Source organism: Phyllobates terribilis, unplaced genomic scaffold, assembly GCF_046119375.1.
Source record: "Phyllobates terribilis strain yellow unplaced genomic scaffold, ASM4611937v1 Scaffold_122__1_contigs__length_5177241, whole genome shotgun sequence".
NCBI lineage: Eukaryota > Metazoa > Chordata > Amphibia > Anura > Dendrobatidae > Phyllobates > Phyllobates terribilis.
Window position 1 is genome coordinate 1411324 of NW_027362882.1, and position 22311 is coordinate 1433634.

The window sequence follows — 22311 nt, forward strand, 5'->3', positions numbered from 1 at the left end:
GAGGCTGAATTGTTCAAAGAGTTCTGCCATCTGTACGGGTGTAAAAAGATCAGGACTACACCGTACCACCCCCAAACTAACGGTCTCTGTGAAAAGATGAACAACATCATCATCGATCTACTGAAGACCATACCACTAGAAGAGAGAAACCAGTGGCCAGACCTACTATCTGACTTAGTGGATCTGTATAATCACATACCAGTAAGCTCCACCAATTGCACTCCGGCATATCTAATGCGGGCAAGACCTGGGAAGTTGCCCATGGACCTGGAGCTTGGTGTGGTAGAACCTGAAGCTGATGCAACCACTGAGGACTGGGACACAGCCAGACAGGAGCAGTACAGAAGAGTACAAGCCTGTGTCGAAGACAGTCTCACTCGGGTGAGGGATAAACAAGAGGCGCAATACAACAGAAGGTCACCAGCAGAACCCTTCACACCAGGAGAAGTGGTATTGAAAAGGAAGCGGAGGAACCACAAGCTTGATGACCAGTGGGAGAGAGAACTCTACACTGTGTTGAATTCAAGGTTTGACAACAGGAAGACGTGTTTGATCAGCAAAGATGGAGGGAGAACCACTGCAACAGTATCTCGGGACCATCTAAACTTGTGTCCGGATCTGCTAAAACCCCAAGAAGAAGTGCCCCTCATCATCCAGGAGGAACCTGAAGAAGCAGTAATCCATACTGACTTAGGTGACTTCCCGGCAGATTGGCCTCAAATAGGAGGAGCGGTGATCGTCCCAGTACTCCACTTCTTCCACCAACCAGAAAACTCTCTACAGCAAGTTGGACCTGTAAGTGCTGCTGAAGAGCCAGCTCAAGAAGGATCTCCGGCTGGTGCAGAGCAAGAAGGCCCAGCCAATGGTACACTTGCCAGTCCCATAGAGAGGTTAAGGCAATTTTACAACTTACCCACACGAAGGGCAGACAGGCTAACTGATGATACAGACATTGATACCCCACAGACCACTGCATTACGCAGATCAGTACGCAGCACGAGAGGTAAAACCCCTGCTAGGTACATTGAATAAAATAGTACAATTTCTGAGAATGTAGATAGTTATGCCTGAGGTATTATGCATTATACTACGTATTGTATTAATGTGTGTAACTTATATTTCTTCCCTTTGAATGGACAATTCAAGTGATATGGACACTTTAACCGTAACCTGTTTATTCCTTATATATGAACTCTGAGGCTGAGGACTTTGTGCAGCCCAAAGATTTTCTTTGTAAATATTTGCGCTCCCTGGAGTGCCCCTTTGAGCAACTTCTCCGGAAGAGACTTGGACTTTCTGGTTGCTCACTGCCTACTGCTTTTGCAATGTATATATATATTTTTATTCATGTTTTGTTATGCAACGTTCAAGTGTTCTAACCTCCCATAAAGGGAAGCTTGTTATTTCTATTGTTTACAAAATGTGCTTCAGCCCGGGAGTGCTGACTTTAACTAGGGGGGAATGTGACGCCCTGCTGTGCATGGAGTCACAGACCAAAGGGGGGTGCATTTCAGGTTTTCTCCACAAGAGGCCCTCAGAGCATACACACACCTCCACCCTACCTCAGAACCACCAGAGGGAGCCCTTTAGTGAATATATAAAGGAGGGTGGAGGCAGGAAGAGAGGGAGTTCAGTCAGTTGTCTAAGGAGTGAGTCCAGTCAGGAGTCTCTGCTGAGACACAGAAGGTTAGTGACTCAGCAGGTTTCTGCTGAGAGGAGTTGTTTGGAGTCTGCTGCAAGCAGCTCAGAGAGAGACAGCTAGGAGCGTTGCCGACGCTCTAAAGAGCGGCAGAAGAGGCAGCCAGCTTACTGCCAGTGTGTATAGCCTAGTGAGGGCCCAGAGTAGGCCGAAGGCTAGTGGAACAGTAGCATCGGGGACCGAGGAGCTTCATAAGCAAACCCCAGAAATATACCGGACACCTGCTCACAGTCTGCAGAGCAGTATACCCTCTGTAGAAAACAACCGGATCTTTCCTGGAAGACTTCAGGTCTCAGGATAGCCCAGGAGCTGACACGTAACAGGACCAGGAGGCACGGAGGCTCCGCCATACCAGGAGCGTGCTCTTCAGCAAAAGGCCCTAACACCAGGTCAGCCGGCGCAACACAAGGACTAAGTTAGGCCTAGTTTCAGACAGGCCATAAACTACACAAGCGGCAAGGATACAGGAGGCCCTATACCTGCTCACTGGGGAGAGACCTGCAGTGCACCCCTCACCCTACAGTGCTGCGGGCGGTACCGCAACTCCACCAGTAAAAAGGTACTGAAGCCAAACGTGAGTGTGTCTCCCATTTTTTCCATGGACCCGGCTGGGTCACAGCCATATAGTGCACCTTACCGAACACCGCTGCCCTGAGGCCTAGCTCCACCTGTGGGGAGCTACCCCATCATAGCTGCCGTAACACCGGCCTCAGTGGACTGCCGCAGTGCTGGTGGTCCTCACCAGACACCACAGGTGGCGTCACGAACTTTCATTTTCCATTTAACCCCTTTTTTTTTTAAGAGAGACCCCAGGGTACGGGCCCGGGAGCCGACCACCGCGACATCCCCCAAGGCCAGGCATTAAGGCCCGGGCGCCGAGTAGTCCCCATCCCCTGGGTGCCACATCTCACCTCAGTGACCAGTAGGTGATTAGAATAGTGCCAGTATTCCAAAACCAATTGTCACTGGACATGCAGCCAAACACACAGCAGGTACAAATAACAATTTAGTGACCAGCTAGGGGTGGCCACAAACTGTACAATAAATGCTCATATCCTTATATACACACGTGGTCAAAATTGTTGGTACCCCTCGTTTAATGAAAGAAAAACCCACAATGGTCTCAAAAATAACTTGAATCTGACAAAAGTAATAATAAATTAAAAATCTATGAAAATGAACAAATGAAAGTCAGTCATTGCTTTTAAACTCTGCTTCCACAGAATTTAAAAAAAAAAATAAACACTTGAATTAGGCCTGGACAGAAATGATGGTACCCCTGAAAATAATGTGACAAAAGGGACATGTTAAATGAAGTTGTGTCCACTAATTAGCATCACAGGTGTCTACAATCTTATGATCAGCCAGTGGGCCTGAATATAGGGTTACATATACTCACTGTGCTGTTTGGTGACATGGTGTGTAGCACACTCAACATGGACCAAAGGAAGCAAAGATAAGAGTTGTCTCAGGAGATTAGAAAGAAAATTATAGACAAGCATGTTAAAGGTAAAGGTTATAAGACTATCTCCAAGCAGCTTGATATGCCTGTGACTACAGTTGCACATATTATTAAGAAATTTAAGATCCATGGGACTGTAGCCAACCTCCCTGGACGTGGCCGCAGGAGGAAAATTGATGATAAATGAAAGAGACGGATAATAAGAATGGTAACAAAAGAGCCTAGGATAACTTCTAATGAGATTAAAGGTGAACTTCAAGCTTAAGGAACATCAGTGTCAGATCGCACCATTCATCGTTGTTTGATCCAAAGTGGACTTCATGGGTGACGACCAAGGAGAACATCATTGTTGAAAAAAAAGTCATAAAAAAGCCAGACTGGAATTTGCCAAACTACATGTTGACAAGCCACAAAGCTACTGGGAGAATGTCCCATGGACAGATGTCTATGTTCACGGACAGAAAAATTAAAGGGATTGTCCACTACTATTGAAAATAGTCCAATGTATTTTTATGATGACTAGAAGCTTCTTTGTAAATACCTTACTCTGCTGTTTCTGCCTGTGAGCGGCGCTATCACTGGCTGCTCACAGGCATCACGTGACCCCCAGCTGCAGTCGGTGCTGACAAGTTCAGGCTGCAGCCGAGGGTCCCTCTTCTGCGCTCCATGGTGGCTGCTGGGTTGTGGGCGGGGTTACCCCGCGCATCACACCCGGCATCCACCGCGTGCTCTTCCTCTCCCCATTCATTGGGAAAGCAAGTGGTGGATGCAGAGTGTGACGCGGGGGTAACCCTGCCCACAACCCAGCAGCCACCGCGGGGATCCCAGCGTTGAGTCACGCCTCACTTGACATGACCTCAGCGGGGTCACGTGCTGCCTGTGAGTGGCCAGTGATAGCGTTGCTCACAGGCAGAAACAGCAGAGGAAGGTAATTACAAAGAAGCTTCTGTTCATCATAAAAATACATTGGGCTATTTTCCATAGTAGTGGACAACCCCTTGAATCATATCAATAAAAGAACACTGTCCCTACTGTTAAACATGGAGGAAGCTCTGTTATGTTTGGGGCTGCTTTGCTGTGTCTGGCACAGGATGTCTTGAATCTGTGCAGGGTACAATGAAATCTCAAGTCGATCAAGGGATTCTAGAGAGAAATGTGCTGCCCAGTGTCAGAAAGCTTGGTCTCAGTCGCAGGTCATGATTCTTGCAACAGGATAATGACCCAAAACACACAGCTAAAAACACCCAAGAATGGCTAAGAGGAAAACATTGGACTATTCTGAAGTGGCCTTCTATGAGCTCTGACCTAAATCCTATTGAGCATCTTTAGAAAGAGCTGAAACATGCCGTCTGGAAAAGGCAACCTTCAAACACGAGACTACTGGAGCAGTTTGCTCATGAGGAGTGGGCCAAAACACCTGTCGAGAGGTGCAGAAGTCTCATTGACAGTTACAGGAATCGTTTGATATCAGTGATTGCCTTAAAAGTTTGTTCAACAAAATATTAAGTTAAGAGTACCATCATTTCTGTACAGGCCTACTTCATGAGCTTAATTTTTTTTTAAATTCTGTGGAAGCAGGGTTGAAAAGCAATGACTGACTTTCATTTGTTCATTTTAATCATTTTTAATTTATTATTACTTTTGTCAGATTCAAGTTATTTCTGTGACCATTGTGGGTTTTTCTTTCATTAAACGAGGGGAACCAATAATTTTGACCACGTGTGTACTATTGAACAGTTTTTCTATGTACCTTAGTTCAGAAATGGCAATGCTCATTCAAACTAGGTGAGCATTCAAGTGGTTACTAGTGGAACCCCGGTCCCTTTCTTCAACTGTGGAGCATATTATGCCTTTTCTCAGGTATTTATGTAGGATGACAATAATTAGCATATATCAGTCAGACATCCTCTATAAACCTGTCCACTTTGGTCAAAGGGGATAACACTCTTATAGGTGCAGCTACATACATGCAGCGACATAGGGCTATGATCTCAACATACCACTGTCACCCTGTATGCACAATAATGCGGTATTGGTGTAACTGTGTGCACACATGTGATTATTCACCAACGTAGGAAAAAAAAGGGAATAATCTCACCCAAGTTGAGGATATACCATGCCGGTTCCCTAGTTCATTCATTTCCTCCATTCTCCTGACGCGTTTCTTCAAACACATTGATTCATCAGGGGAGGTACTTATTCCTGCCGTGTAGACGGTAATATCATTACAGACACGTTTGTGGGATAACGTGCTCAATGTTGCAGTAGAGGCAATCACCTCACTGTCTCCATTTTAAACCAACACTGCGCTGTTGTGGCTCCGTCTACAGTGCGTGACGCATTTCCAGTCCGAAGATCTCACTTCCGGTCTGTGAAACGCAGGACATGGCCGCTGGAACTCACTGGTTCCAGAAGCGATGCCTAAGGCGCCGCCCCATGGTAACAGTGTCCAGGGCTCACAATCCTTTTCCTTGCCCCCCAGACTCGAGATACAAGGTAGAAGGGTTGTAACCTCCTACAGTGAGTACAGAAAGTATTCAGGCCCCTTTAAATTTTTCACTCTTTGTTTCATTGCAGCCATTTGGTGAATTCTAAAAAGTTATTTTTTTTTCTCATTATAGTACACTCTGCACCTCATCTTGACTGAAAAAAAACAGAAATGTAGAAATTTTTGCAAATTTATTAAAAAAGAAAAACTGAAATATCACATGGTCATAAGTATTCAGACCCTTTGCTCAGTATTAAGTAGAAGCACCCTTTTGAGCTAGTACAGCCATGAGTCTTCTTGGGAATGATGCAACAAGTTTTTCACACCTGGATTGGGGGATCCTCTGCCATTCTTCCTTGCAGATCCTCTCCAGTTCCATCAGGTTGGATGGTGAACGTTGGTGGACAGCCATTTTCAGGTCTCTCCAGAGATGCTCAATTGGGTTTAGGTCAGGGCTCTGGCTGGGCCAGTTAATAATGGTCACAGAGTTGTTCTGAAGCCACTTATTTGTTATTTTAGCTGTATGCTTAGGGTCATTGTCTTGTTGGATGGTGAACCTTCGGCCAAGTCTGAGGTCCAGAGCACTCTGGAAGAGGTTTTCATCCAGGATATCTCTGTACTTGGCCACATTCATTTTTCCTTCAATTGCAACCAGTCGTTCTGTCCCTGCAGCTGAAAAACACACCCCCATAGCATGATGCTGCCACCACCATGTTTCTCTGTTGGGATTGTATTGGGCAGGTGATGAGCAGTGCCTGGTGTTCTCCATACATACCATTTAGAATTATCACCAAAAAGTTCTATATTTGTCTCATCAGACCAGAGAATCTTATTTCTCATAGTCTGGGAGTCCTTCATGTGTTTCTGAGCAAACTCTATGCGGGCTTTCATATGTCTTGCACCGAGCAGAGGCTTCCGTCGGGCCACTCTGTCATAAAGGCCCGACTGGTTGAGGGCTGCAGTGATAATTGACTTTGAACTTTCTCCCACTTCACTACTACATCTCTGGAGCTCAGCCACAGTGATCTTGGAGTTCTTCTTTACCTCTCTCACCAAGGCTCTTCTCCCATGATTGCTCAATTTGGCTGGACGGCCAGGTCTAGGAAGACTTCTGGTGGTCCCAAACTTCTTCCATTTAAGGATTATGGAGGCCACTGTTCTCTTAGGAACCTTGAGTAATGCAGAAATTCTTTTGTAACTTTGACCAGATCTGTGCCTTGTCATAATTCTGTCTCTGAGCTCCTTGGGCAGTTCCTTTGAGCTCATGATTCTCATTTGGTCTGACATGCTGTTACGCTCACGCCCGGACAGTTTGGCGTGAGCGTGTTTAGTGGTTCCACTGGGCCACGAACCGAGGAGTGCCTGGAGGGGCGTGACTATGTGCCTTGCAAGATCCGACCACGGACACACGGCGGCTTAATCGACTCCGTAGTCTGAGGAGGGATGAGGGAGGTGGCCCAGGTGCTACTCCAGGTCAGACCTCGGTCACACAGCTGTTGACCCACACCGGGGAATGCAGGAAAGGACAGGTTTGGCTGGTATGCAAACGGGCGGGTACTGGCAGGCACGGCTGGTATACAGACAGGCAGGTACTGACAGGTAGGTAAACAGGCTGGTTAGGGACCAGTACAGACTTGAATACAGGAGCAGAGCCGCAGGAGTGGAGGAAAAGCGGAGCAGAGCAGTGCCGCAGGTGCGGAGGACAAGTGGAGCAGAGTCGCAGATGCAGATGACAAGCGGAGCAGAGCAGAGCCGCAGGTGCGGGGACAAGCAGAGCAGAGCGGAGCAGAGCCGCAGGTGCGGACAGACAAAACAGCGCTCTGTTCACATGGAACAGACTGGGAAACACAGGAAGATAGCTGGAACACAGGCGGTAGATACAAAGGCAGGGAAACGGGACAAGCAGAACCAGATACACACAAGGTACTTGCAATGAAGTAGTGAGTGGACACAAAACTCACAAACAGAAGTACAGAGACAATGAGTAGGAGTTAAGTACTGGTTCAGACTCTGCAGGAAAAGGGAAGGATCGGACATAGAGACAAACAGGTAACGTGCTAGGACACAGTTCAGACCGGAACTGACACTGGAAAGAGATACAGGAACAAGCCTGTGCATACAGCCCCCAGAGTGGCGGAAAAAAATCGAAGTCACAGATGCAGGTAACGGGCCTGGGTTCTCAGCCCCCGGGGTGGCAGAAACAGACTAGAAGTCACAGATACAGGACAGGACCTGGCTACTCAGTTGCACAGAACACACTGAAAGAAAGTGTTGCTCAGGCACCCCCCACTGGGTGGAGGAGGTTTAAGTATCCAGTGACTCACAGCAATAGGCTGGGGACACATTAGGACTGTGCACACTGTAACTTTAACCCTCAACTGGTGAGGTGGGGTTTGCCACAACCCAGGGAATTTTTGTTCGGCTGCCATTCATTGAAAAATGCTGGTATGAGGATCCGTGTCTCATTAGCTTCCATCCATTTGTGGATGTCAACAATTTGTTATACTCATGTGTAATCAATCGCCAATAAGAAAACGATTAAAACAAACGTGATCTTTGAATTTTCTGTAAAAATAAGAGATTTCTAAACACTGGGTTATAGGAAACCCCACATGACCAGTTGCGTGACAAAAACCCCACCTCACCAGTTGAGGGTTAAGAATCAGGAAGTGCCAGCGCCGCCGCCCTAAGCCAGCAGACAAGAGACATGCACACAGCAGGTAGAGGAGCATAGTGTGCAGCCTGGACTGGTAGGTAAGTTGGTGGTCTTGCATATTGGGTGATGGTAAGCCATGTCAGCACGCCACCAGGGATGTTACACATGCGCTTTGAGCTGTGAGGTCTTATATAGAGAGGTGTGTGCCTTTCCAAATTAAGTCCTATCAGTTTAATTAAACACAGCTGGACTCCAATGAAGGATGTAATGTAGCGGCTTGCTGCATTGCCAAAATGTCTGAGGGGGTGTGTTCTGGCTCACCACGTACCTCCCCTTCAGGTGACTGATCACACGACTGTGACCTCATCACAGGTCCTGTGTGCACAGAGTGATATATATTCGGGGGGGTTTTGAAACGCAGTGAGTCAAGAGACCTGATCTCTGTGCCTGGGACCCCATTAGACCTGGAAGGTACGAGGCCTGTAGGCCACATCTGGTGAGCCTTAAACCACAGCTTTGGCAGAACAGAGATGATGGAAGCAGCTAGACCTGGCAAAGGTAAAAGACCGTGCTTGATATGAACATTGATGTTGTTACTTGGCTTAGGACTGTTTCTGAAGCCAAGCGGGCATAGCTACGACTGAAAAAGGTCTAGGATATTTTGTGTGTAACATTCCTGCGAGCCACTGAGATGGACTATGTTATAAGCAGTTTATGATGTGTAATAAACTGCTGGACTTTAGATTACAGGAAAACATTGCATGTGTGCTTTAATTGACCTGGTGAAGTGAGTGCCCCTCAACATGATCAATAGCGCTACCTCACAATTGGTTAGAGAATGCGGTTAACTGCAGTCTGGTTGCAAGGGGTAACGGCACAGGACGACCAATATGGATGCAAGCATCTGACTGTGGCTCGACGGGGCCACGAAGATTAAAGCTTCTGGCTGTAACTCGGCGGGGTTATGAAAATTGTCGTCGCACTCAAATCTGGTTTGCTGTGGCTTGGTGGGGCCACGAAAATTTTTCCGGGGAGAGCGGTGTGAAGTGTCTGGTGTGAACAGCGTACTGCGATGGCTATGAATGGAGGAGTATCCCCAGACGGAATGGAGAAAGGGTTAGATGACCGGCTGCAAACGCTCTTCAGCAAAATAGAGTGTGCTAAAGAAATGCAGGAGCTGATAAAGATGGCTGTGAATGGAGCAGAAAATGAGACTGAAGCTATTGAGCGATTAAAGTGCCTGTTAAAATTGCAGCAGGTATTTGGGAAATGGCAACAGGACATGGTGCTGGAACGGCAGGAGCTGTTGGCACATTACAGAATGGCGGCAGCGGACCATTCCTTGAGTTCTCCTGTGTCGCCGGCACTATCCCAGAGTGCCGAGGGAGGTACTAAGATATGTTGTGAACTGGGTCCTAAGACTATGGCGTTTTTTTTTTTAAAGCACCCCCTACAGGTGTGGTTGTCCAAAAGGGGTGGAGTCTCAAAAGGGGGTGGGGTATACAAAACCAGAATCGGTTACCGGTCGTGTGTTGGTACCGCCTAAAAATGACAATTCAACCGTTGATAACTGGTTAGCTCCAGTAGAAGGGGTTGACACCATGGGGAGTGACACTATGAAAGTAGAAAGAGAGTTCAGTCAGGAGGAGTTAAATGAGGTGAGAAAGTCCCACTTTCGTCGTCGAAGGTACAAGGGCCACAAAATTTGCTCCTGTAGTCTTTGCTGAAAGGGTAAATAAAGAAAATGCAATGCTGTGTGCCTTTATTCCGAGTGTGGATTCTCGTTTAGAAGCAGAGGAGATCAGGATGGAAGAGGAGGTGATGCTGCCAGTAGCAACCTCTGGTACAGTATCAGACAATAAAGAAGACCAGGAGGAAGAGTTGGATGCAGTTCTGTAGATTCAGTACAAGCAGGATGATCTACTGAGACAGAAGGTTCAGGAACTGACAGCCCTGAAGGGAGCGCTGAAAGAGGAGGTGGCCAATCATGACCAAGAGCTGGAGCCTTTCAGGCAGCAGTATCAGAGTGATGTACAGCAACTAAGGAAAAACATGGAGAATGTGTCCCAGGACCAGCTGAGCCTGGAGTCTGAGCGGCAGAAAATAAACCAGATTTTGTGGAACTTGCAGTGAGAACTGGAGGAAAGCAGAGAGGAACTCAACCAATGGAAGGAAATGTTCCAGAAAAATAAAGAGGACCTCAGCAAAACCAAGGAGGAGGTTTTGCAGTTGAAGCTTGAGAAAGAGGAGTCTGAAGATGAGCTGAATGAAATGAAAAATCGTTTCTCCCTGGTGCAGTCAGAGCTGAACCAAGTGAAGAAAGGCTCTGTGGATGCGGAGGAAGCAGAGGTCACAAGAAAGGAAGTGCAGAGATTTCAAGAGCAGGTGAAGCAGCTGATGCAGGAGAAGCAAAGGCTGGACGAGGGTCTACACCAGCGGGATAGGGAGCTATCTGCCTTAAAAGGGGCGCTGAAGGACGAAGTTTCTGGACGCGATCAAGACCTAGAAAAACTGCGCGAACAGTTCAACTGGGAGCTGCGTGAATCCAAGGAGTATGATGAATACAATAGGGACCTGCAATAAACCAAGAGGGACTATGAGGATCTCCTCAAGGTTAAGAAAAAATTAGAGGATGATAAGGCTGATGTGACTCGCCCCCTGGGCCGTGGGGCACTCGAGACCGGACTTCAGGGCAATGCTGGGAGTAGTAGTGGCGACCCGGTCCCGTGGCTCAGGCTGGTCAGACCAGTGGCAGTCTTTTATATGTTTTAGGTAATGTCCGACTACGCCACCCGTGGATTGCGGTCAGGGAGGACCGCCGCTGCAAGGCAGACCGCTGAGAATGGTGTTGGGGATGCAGCGGGGAATAGTACAACTCCCCACGGGAGGAGTGTAGCCTCAGGGCTGGTAGTAGGATGGTGGGGGTGATGGTGCAGGCGCAGCAGTAACCACACAGAGTCCAATAATGCAGTCCAGAGTCTTTTACTGATCTTATCACAGACCCACCAGGAGTACAGGGTAGGAATGGACCTAGGTGTCTGAGGGCATTCGGGCAAGCTCCACTGGTCAGGGTGAGTGGGTAGGCCTACCGTTCTCTCTCTCTGCCCTTGCTGACTATTTCCCCCTTTAGTGGTATGATAGCCCATGTCCCTGAGCTTGCCGTGTACTACGCCTGTATGGCTTGCGACTCGGGCCTTAGGTACCTGTAGCTTCTCCGTGCTGTACCGGTCCCTCTGTGTGGCGGAGCCTCCAGGCTTCTTAGGCCAAGGGACCTGAAATCCCTTGCGGGTTGGTTATCTGCTGCAGGGCTTGCAACCCTGACAGCCACGGACCCCAGTGTCCGGTTGTGTAGTCTCTCTCTGCCAGTACCGGCTCTCGTCGCCTCTGTCCCTGGCTTTCTGTTCCTCCTTTGCCTCCTGGACTCCTCAGCTGCAGCTGACCTGTCCCTCTCTTCTGGGAACCGTTCTGGATACTTCAGAAGTGGGTCCTGGTCTCCCTAACCCTGCCCTCAGTACCAGTTTTTATAGGGGCAGCCTGCTCCCCCTACTGGCCTGGGACAGGAGGTGCTGCATGCAAATGGTCCATGACCAGAAAACCTCCCTCCTGCTCTCAGACACAGCCTTACAAGTTTGTGGCATCCAGGCCTGGGGTGACACAGATGCAGAGCACATGCTACAAATGATTGAGACCATTCAGCAGGACACCCATGATGAGAATGATGATCTCCGTAGAAAGATCCTAGGACTGGAAGCTCAGGTGAAGGAACTGAAGACGTTCTGTGATGATCTGCAAAGGGCAGAGACGTGCCTTCAGGTTAGAATCAGCAGGATGGAAGCTGAGTGGAAAAAGATGGAGGAGTCTATCGGAGAAGCCACAGACCAGGGTCAGGAGTTTGCCACTGAAGAAGGGAGGTATGAAGCAAATACCTCCTCGAATAATGCGAGCTTGGATGATTCGGTAGTTGTAAGAGCCGAGATCAAGGAGCTCAAGGAGACACTACAAGCCCATTTGAAGCAAGAGAAGCTTGAGAGACTGGCTGTCGAGTGCCGAGTGGGCACATTGGAGACGAAGAGGGCTGAGAGAATTCTGCTGATAAAGGAGCAGTTGAAGCAGGAAGAGCTTCAGAGATGGGCTGCTGAGAGGCGAGTAGCTGAGCTAGAGGAAGACGTTTTCGAGCTCAAAGGTCGCCTGGCAAAGTACCAATCAGTGAACGAGGCCGCCTTGGAGAAGGAAAAGGGCAAACAAGTAGCGCTTAATCCTTTAAACTATGAGAAGGTGGAACTGAGGAGAGCTGAGAAAGTGTTAAAAGAAGATCAGTATGGGAAGGAAAATGTCAAGAGGAGAATTCTTGAGTTCATAGCTGTGAGTCAGCTAAGGGGAAGCATACAGGGTGAAGAATCTGGAAGTCAGTTGTCCCTGAAACCTGAGCCAGATGATCGTTTGGAGACCACTGGTTAGACAGAAACTTCTCGGTACAAGTGCCTCATAGATGTACCCGAAGATTTGAGAGAAGAATGCACCAGAGAGTCATTGCATGAAGAGTTTAGGAAGGCCGTGGGAGCCTGTAAGGTGTACTCGACCTCAGAAGCTAAACAGCTGGTGGTCCTGTCCACAACTGAAGTCACAGTGAAGAGGGTGGCTGTCCTAAGTGACATGCACTGGCGATGTGTTTGCACGAAGCAGATTGTCCGGTTGAAGACTGAACAAGCCAATAGACAACTGGAGCTTATGAGAAAAGCTCAAAGTCTGCAGGAAGAAGTTATCTGGGTGCCTCATGCTCTGGTAAGAAAGCTCATTTGGAGAAATGGCCAAGCCATGCAAATGATGGTAAAGAAGTCTGGTGTGATGAAAGTAAGCAGTCCACGTGATCATCAGGACTGGATACCGGATGAAGACAGCATGGTGTCATTCTCCGCTGTAGGAACGGAAGAAAATCTTGCATATATAAGAATGCTGATGGAGTACCGTGTGAACTACCTGCAAGAGGTAGAACAGTTGAATCTCGCCAGACTGTTAATGGAAAGACAGTGTCGCCTAAGCAGCAGAAGATGGCAGCCGTCTATAAATTGTGAGACCAGACAGAGAAAGGTTCCTCCAAATAATAGAACGGCTACAGCAGAAGTTAGAGACCTTTCAAGATGTTCTGAGGATAGTGGGTGTGGGTTTAGAGGTCGTGAGTCCTCCAGTAACTCAGGTCTGAGAGGTCCATACAAACAACCCAATACAGTACGAGACAGTACGGAGTCGGACCTGACCTTAGATACAAGGGCAAGTGAGTCGCACTGCTATATTGAATGCTGGGAGCGAGGGGGGTCTGACAAGGTTACGACTCGGAAATGTGACTTGACGAAGTTAGTGACAATGTCTGATCACACGACTGTGACATCATCACAGGTCCTGTGCGCACAGAGGGATATATATTCGGGGGGTTTTTGAAACGCAGTGAGTCAAGAGACCTGATCTCTGTGCCTGAGACACCATTAGACCTGGAAGGCACAAGGCCTGTAGGCCACATCTGGGGAGCCTTAAACCACAGCTTTGGCAGAACAGAGCTAATGGAAGCAGCTATACCTGACAAAGGTAAAAGACGGTGCTTGATATGGACCTTGATGTTGTTACCTTGCTGAGGACTGTTTCTGAAGCCAAGCCGGCAGAGCTGCCACTGAAAAGGCTCTAGGATATTACATGTGTAATATTCCTGCGAGCCGCTGAGATGGACTATGTTATAAGCAGTTTATGATGTGTAATAAACTGCTGGACTTTAGATTACTGTAAAACGTTGCATGTGTGCTTTAATTAACCCAGTGAAGTGAGTGCCCCTCACCATGATCAATAGCGCTACCGCACAAGGAGTAGAACCCTCTCAAGGAGGATCTCAAGGAAATGGACACCATGTGACTTAAATATGAGTGTCTGAGCAAAGGGTCTGAATACTTATGACCATTTGATATTTCAGTTTTTGTTTTTTTTAATAAATTTGTAAAAATTTCTACATTTCTGTTTTTTTTTCAGTCAAGATGGGGTACAGAGTGTACTTTAATGAGAAAAAAAATGAACTTTTTAAAACTTATAAAATGGCTGCAATGAAACAAAATGAAATATTTAAAGGGTTCTGAATACTTTCCGTACCGACTGTATATTCTGCTCCTCAGACATGTTGCGATGCGGCATAAACAGGTGTACTTCAGACGCATGCCCTGCTATATGGTTTGCAGCTGGAAAATGGAGATCCACGTGAAGGGACACATATTTTTTATTGCTCCTTCAAATCCCCAAGAAGACACATGGTCACGGATCACTGTAAACAAATGGGATTTACCCTGATATTTTTATAAACACACAGTGGTACTCTAAAGAGGCAGACGGTCTCAGAGGTACATCACAGTTATATATATTAATGGGGTATAGAACAAGAAAATGATTGGGCAAAGATATTTTACCATTATTTATTAGTTATGTTGGGGGGGGGTCTATATCAAGAATGAGATTAGGCACTTAGCTTCCCATTAGGGTCAAGAAATGATACAGATACACATGCATGGATACCCTACATGTGCTAGGCTAGTAGGGTGATACCACCAACCTGCACTATTTGGAAAAAACTGGGAAGGAAAGTGTATATTATTCCCTACTCTCTCCCTATTCTATATTGTCCCCTACCTCACATGGTGGTTGGCACCCTAAAAAGGAAGTTCTTAAGTAGCAAATAGAGGTAACTAAGAAATTCTCATCAGAACTGGACATCGCAAAAAAAGAAACATAGTTACAGAACAAGATAGAATGGTACCAATACCACCTAAAAGAGTGTAAACACAAGATCTTTATTACCTTGAAGAATTCAGGGAATACAAGGCATATTAGGTGCCGATTACCAGACAGAATTATATTCCTTAGATAGACATATCCTCCTCTGAAACAGAGGTCTCACATACTGATACAAAATCCAAAACCCAAAAGGGGAAATTAAAAGGAAGGGGTGGATTTCTGGGGAGAGGAAATAACAGGAGAACCCCGCAGAGAGGGAGTTTTTTAGATCTGAACTACCTGCTCAGGAGCCGATCCAATCAGCCGAATCCCGTTTAACAACACAGGTCATCAATCTATCATCAATGCCCCTCACTACTGATGAAATATGCGTACTGAGTAAACGTTTAAGTTTGATCCACACCACTGATTTTGATGAATCTGAAATAATAATAGACCTGCATCTATTCATCAGACGTTTGAAATGAAAATAGCACTTCCTTAGGGAGGATAGAAAGGAGTGTGACAACTTGGGAATACCCAATAACCTTCTACAAGGCGTGAGGTTGCTATACCATCTTGATGAGGTGAACCTTAATACATTGATCCCTTCACGGACATTAAAAATAAAATTTCTAGAATGCCACCTCCTACCGGAGACTTAAGTTCCATAGATTTCTTCCTTAATTTGGTTACGGAGGACATCATACAACTGACAAAAACTAAGCATTGGGAATAACATAACCTTTCAAGAGGTGAAATGGATTCACTATACAGACTTGAAAAGGATCAAACCATAACCATAAAGCCGTCTGACAAAGGCGGCAATGTGGTTGTGATGGATACCACTACAGACTCTCTCATCTCTCGGCATCACAGACTTGGCCCTATCTTGTATCTCCTCATAGACAGACAGGACATCAGTATCTCCCACTCACACACCACCTCCTCATCTCACCCGACTTTGCTGCTCGACTAATCCACTTGTCTCCCATCTATTCCTCTGCATCTCCTCTCTGTCAATCCCTTCAGTGGCTCCCCATTGCCCAGAGACTCCAGTTCAAAACCCTAACCATGGCACATAAAGCCATCCACAACCTGTCTCCTCCATGTATCTGTGACTTAATCTCCCGGTACATACCTGCACGCAACCTCCAATCCTCACAAGATCTCCTGCTCTACTCACTTCTTATCTTCTCTTCCAACAATCGCACACAAACTTTATCCCATGCATCCCTCCTACTCTGGAACTCTCTATCCAATCATAAAAGACTCTTGCCTACCATGGAAACCTTCAAAAGGAACCTGAAGTCCCACCTCTTCCGAAAAGCCTACAACCTGCAGTAAACTTCTTTCCACCATACTGCTGCATGACCAGCTCTACCCTCATCTACTGTATCCTCACCTATCCTTTGTAGATTGTGAGCCCTCGCGGGAAGGGTCCGCTCTCCTCCTGTTTGGCTTTACAGACATTTTCTTAGACTCTGTCTCTAGGACCCAGCGGCTACCTTCCTCTCGCTAATTAACACCCTGCCTGGTTGTATAAATATCTGCTGTGTATTCATTACAACTTGTGAAGGCTTTAGCAAGAGCAGTACTTCTTGCTGTTTGGAGCTTGAGAACGTGTGCGCATTTGTCTGGAGTTCGTCTAAAGCTAAGTAATTTCCCCCTGTTTGTCTACTTCTGTTGTCTATAGTGTTTAATTGAGATCAACTCGTGCTCATCTCCTCCCTTCCCTAGCCTTATCCATATGCCAGGGAAAGACAGGGCAAGGCACATGTGCGGCGATTGGTGAAGAGGGAATTCAAGGATGTTAGGGAAGACAGGGTGATGCTAGATAAGCCTAGGAGGTCTCCACTTCCCCCCTTTCCCTAGAATTTAGACTTCCTTTCCTTCTTCCCTTTGTGTTGCAGTAGGTTTTTCCCACATCTTGCGTGACACATGGATACCTAAGATGTTGCAATGATCTGTGCATGGGGTATGCAACATAGTGAATCAGAAGAACTATACTACATTTATAATTGGAGGAATTTGCTAATATTATTATTACACCTAATACACATTGAGTTATGATCTTGGAGATGAGAATAAACCTTTAACTGTCAGAGGGTTCTCATCTATTCAAGGTCACAGAAGTTGTTAATATTTAGTAGAAATTAAACCATGTGTGTGGTTCACAGATATGATCATATCTGTGATAAATTGATTGTGTATTAATATCCTTTGTCGTGGTTGACTGGGTCCATTATGTGTGCCTAAGTTGTAGGTGTTCGTAAAAAGATAATGAGGCAAGTTGATCTCCTTCTGGAGTTTCTTTAAACTTTTAGGCACCCCATCTTCAAGCAGATAATCTATTATCTGGATTGCTAAGGTTATTGTATTAATGGTTAGTGACCACATTAGAAAAGTAAGTGCATGTCAACAATGATTTTGCTACTAAGAGAAAAATATTTTGATTTATTGTGATTTACACTAAATTGAATGCGCTGATTCCAAACATGAACTCCGAATTTGCCTGACACGTTTATATTTTAAGTTATACATGCAAAGCCTATTCACTTATAATATTAATGCATTATATATTGGAAATATTCCAACGTACATGCCCAGACCTGTCCGAACATTCTCATACAGGTCTATCAGTTGATGTCAGCAGGAAGCACCGTATTTTTCGGACTATAAGACGCACCGGACCATAAGACGCACCAAGGTTTTAGAGGTGGAAAACAGTGAAAAAAAAACTTTTTTGGATTGCGATAGCTGATGCATGCTGCCCGTGGATCAGGCAGAATGTATCAGACACCGGATGTACGACGTAAGGCTGAAATGGTATGTTTCAGTCTTCCGTCTGAAATGCTGCGGCAGAGGAAAACATACCGTCCTTTGGCTTCTCCTCTCCTGCTGTCAATGACTGAGTGGTCTAACTGTACACACACGCAGGAAGAAGCGCCAAAAAACAAATGTGGCTGAAGTCATACAGCCAGTATGCTGCTCGATCCACTGGTTGCTTGTATCATGTATTGGCTGTATTCAGCCATGTATGGTATGTCCTCTTTAAGATCCCACAGGTATTGTGGTTGCTCTGAGGAGAACTATAACTTCCAGCAAGTCCTTCACCTCTTATGGCATGCTGGGGGTTATAGTTCACCACAGGAGTAGTACAATGTTTTATGTCATGTGCTTTTTCAGTTTACTTTATATTTTACTTCTACGTTATAATGCTTGCCTCTCATTCTGGACCCACGATAGGCAAGGAGCGGGGTCACACTGGCTGGGGGCTGCGGCAGCAGAGGTGGCTGGGGCTGCGGAGGGAGCTGTGGCAGCTGAGGTGGCTGGGGCTGTGGCAGCGGGCGGAGGCAGTTGGGGCTGCAGAGGGGGCTGGGTCTGTGGCAGCGGAGGTGGCTGGGGCTGCGGCAGCGGAGGCGGCTGGGGCTGCGGAGGCGACTGGGGCTGTAGCAGTGGAGCCGGAGGGAGCCAGTTCTGCAGAGGGGGCTGTGGCAGTGTAGGCGGCTTTGGCAACGTAGGCGGCTGGGGCTGTGGCAGTGGAGGTGGCTGGGGCTGTGGCAGTGGAGCGCAGGGGCTGTGGCAGTGCAGGCGGCTGGGCTGTGGCAGCGGAGGTGGAGGAAGCTGGGGCTGCAGCTGTGGAGGGGGCTGTGGCTTGGGCAGTGAAGGCAGCTGGGGCTGGGGCAGCGAAGGCAGCTGGGGCTGGGGCAGCGGAGGCGGCTGGGGCTGTGTCAGCGGAGGTGGCTGGGGCAGCGGAGGGGGCTGTGGCTGTGGCGGCGGAGGGGGCTGTGGCAGGAGGGGGCTGGGGCTGTGGCAGCGGAGGCGTCTGGGGCTGAAATGAACTGTGGCAGGAGGGGGCTGTGGCTGTGGCAGCGAAGGGGGCTGTGGCGGCAGGGGGCTGTGGCAGCGAAGGGGGCTGTGGCAGCAGAGGGGGCTGTGGCAGCGATGGAGCGATTTTACCCAATAATGAGCGGCGGCAGCAGAATGTTTGTGGGCACAGCCATGAATTCACTATGGCCGTGCTCGAAATCAGGAGGTGGGCGGTCTCTCATCCTGCTCAAGCGCTGCAGTGACATTACAAAGAGGCAGGGTCGGTAATGATTGCGCGCTGTGCTGTTCTGTGTTGCCCCGGCCCTGCCTCTTTGTAACGTCATTGCAGCGCGCGATCTGGACCTGAGACCGCCCACCTCCTGATGTCTAGTGTGGACATAGTGAATTCATGGCTGCGCCCACAAACATGCTGCTGCCGCCGCTCGTTACTGGGTATCACCATTCCTTTGCCGCCCCAGCTGCTGCAGCCCCCGTCATTGCCGCAACCCCAGCCGCCTCCACATCACAAAACAGTATATTCGGACCATAAGACGCACCCCCATAAATTGGGGGAAAAAAGTGCGTGTTATGGTCCAAAAAATACGGTATATAAGGCAAACTGGACAGAGCTCAATAAAGTGATCTCTTATAGGGCTATCAGTTTGGAAACTTAAGGCGGGAGTCATACTAGCGTATAAAAAATTGGTCCAATGTTGATCCAGAATAGTAGGACGAGTGTATGGCGCTATGTTATGCATACTGCTGAATAAAAAGGGTTCAATAAAATATTATGTACCCAAAAATAAATGTTTTAATTGTGCAAAAGCAGGAAAACATTAAAAATCTTATATTAATCTGGTATCGCTGTAATCGAACTGACCTACAGAATAAAGTCATCATATCACTTATACCCTGGGCTGGCGACAGCACCTGAGCAGGCGGGGGGGGGCCCACTCGCCGTCTAGCACCGTGCCGCGCTATGGGACCTGTGAGAGGAGGAGAGCGGTGCCAGCGCCCGCTCCCCCCCGCTTGCTCATGGCCTCAGGGCCCCTACAGCCTGCGGCTCATCACTTACCTCTCCTCGTTCCTCCGCAGCCGCTCCATTCTCTTCGCGGCTGCTGCACTGTGATGTCTCAGGTCAAAGGGTGCGGTGACATCTTTTCACCGCGCTCTTTCCTGAGCCGTCACAGCGCAGAGTGGAAAGAGTCCAGAGCAGCGGCAGCAGGTGAGAAGAAGTGAGGTGAGTATTTGATTATTTTTTTTTAATGTATGGAGGCATGGGGCATTATAAGGGAGGGGGGTGTGACATCCTGCATGGGGCATTATAAGGAAGGGGAGGGGTGACATCCTGCATGGGGCATTATAAGGAAGGGGGGGTAACATCCTGCATGAGGCATTAAAAGGGGGGGAGTGACATCCTGCATGGGGCATTATAAGGAAGGGGGGGTGACATCCTGCATAGGGCAGTATAAGGGGTGTGTGACATCCTGCATGGGGAATTATAAGAGGGGGGAGAGGTGACATCCTGCATGGGGCATTCAAAGGGGAGGAAGTGAGATCCTGCATGGGGCATTATATGGGGGGAAGTGACATCCTGCATAGGGCATTATATGGGGGTGGTGACATAATGTATGGGGCATTATAAGCGAGGGTGACATCCTGCATGGGGCAATATAAGTTGGGGTGACATAATGAATGGGGCATTATAAGCGGGATGACATCCTGCATGGGACATTATAAGAGGGGTGACATCCTGCATGGGGTTTTATAAGGGGGGAACAGCCTGCGTGGGGCATTATGTGGTGGGAACAGCTTGCATGAGGTATTATGTGGTTGGAACAGCCTGCATTGAGCATTATGTGGGGGCACAGCCTGCATGGAGCATTATATGGGGGCACATCCTGCATGGAGCATTATATGGGGGCCAGTATTCTGTATGGAACGCTATATAGGGACCAGTATCCTGTATGGAGCGTTATATGGGAGCCAGTATCCTGTAGGATCGTTATAAGGGGGACAGTATGCTGTATGGAGCATTATATGGGGTCAATATCCTGTCTGGAGCATTTTATGGGGGCCAGTATTCTGCATGCAGCGATTCGCTGGTTTCTGAGCTATTGTGGAATTTACAATAGATATCGGTCATGTAATGTAAGAAGTGAAATCTTCTGCATTGTATTATATATATTTTTTTTTTCTGCGGCATCTGTGTGTCATGAATCGTGGTATGTGATAAAGGGGCCCACTGAGACTCTTTCGTCCAGGGCCCACGAAAACCTGGAGCCGGCCCTGCTTATACCGCACGCGAATGTCATGAAAAAAATAAAAAGCAATTCTTGAACTTTTGTTCATATTTATCCTGTGAATGCTGGGAGTTGTTGTTTCATAAAAACTGGAATGTCCATACTTCCTGCACCTACAAAATGTGTGAAAATGTGTAACAATGGGAATGGTTTCTCTCATAGACAATGATTCCTGCTCTTACCTGTCATTTGTCCATTGCTAGATGTATCACCAGCAAACAAAACACTCAATGTTCTTGATTTAAGGCCTTAAATACACTAAAGCTGGAATTGGACTGGTTGCTATGGGCTATAGGTCTTTGTTCCTATGGTAACAGTGTAGTGTTGTCATAGAGCCTAGAATTTAATTAAATTTGAAGTAATATAAAGTTATTTATTTTTTTCAGTCACAGTAAATGCATTTTACTTTTTCGAACTTTTCCTTATTCGTCCTGCTCCTCCAGCCTTGATGCTAACCAATGTGATCTGCCATATTATTACTACTTGTTATTAATATTAATTAATACCTGTGGAGATATCACTCATGGTCATATGTGACATCATCAAATCCAGGAGGCCATTGTTACCTCACAGCATGATGTCACAATGACTGTGGGTCTATATAAACGGGTGTTCAGGGGGCAAATTCTCATTTCAAGAGATGAAGACAAGGAGAGCAGAGGATCCAGGATCGAGGACACAGATTCTCATTTCAGGAGATGAAGACGAGGAGAGTTGAAGTTCCTGGATTGAGGATACAAGTAAATGAGAAACTTTACAGGGATTTAAGTTATTGAACTTAGCGCCAACATGGACATAGATTTTCCAAGTCTACAGATTGTGGCTGTAAGGTTCTAGCTTTCTCCAGTCCTTGCTGGCAGAATCTCTAGACTTGGGTGATGAAGGTTCTTTGTGAGGTCACACAGCGGAATGTTGGACACTGAGAGTTCTATGCAGCAAACATGGGGACATCCCTGGGGCTATCACAGAGGTCAGCAACAAGATGGGACCTCAGATGGAATCACTACAGTAGCTACTTTGGTCAGTGACAGTTCCAGTGGTATCTGTGGCTGGCAACGATTGCTGGTGGTGGTTCTGTCACTTTAATTTCAGATTTTTGGAGCAAAAAAAATCTACCCTTGTTCCCCCATATGGGAGAGAGGTTGG

At 47.3% G+C, this 22311-nt stretch overlaps 1 pseudogene; it reads left to right on the plus strand.

Moving 5' to 3' along the window:
* The first annotated feature begins 10111 nt into the window (after positions 1-10111).
* The window catches only part of LOC141201659 (cingulin-like), a 120135-nt pseudogene continuing 107935 nt past the window's right edge, over positions 10112-22311 (plus strand).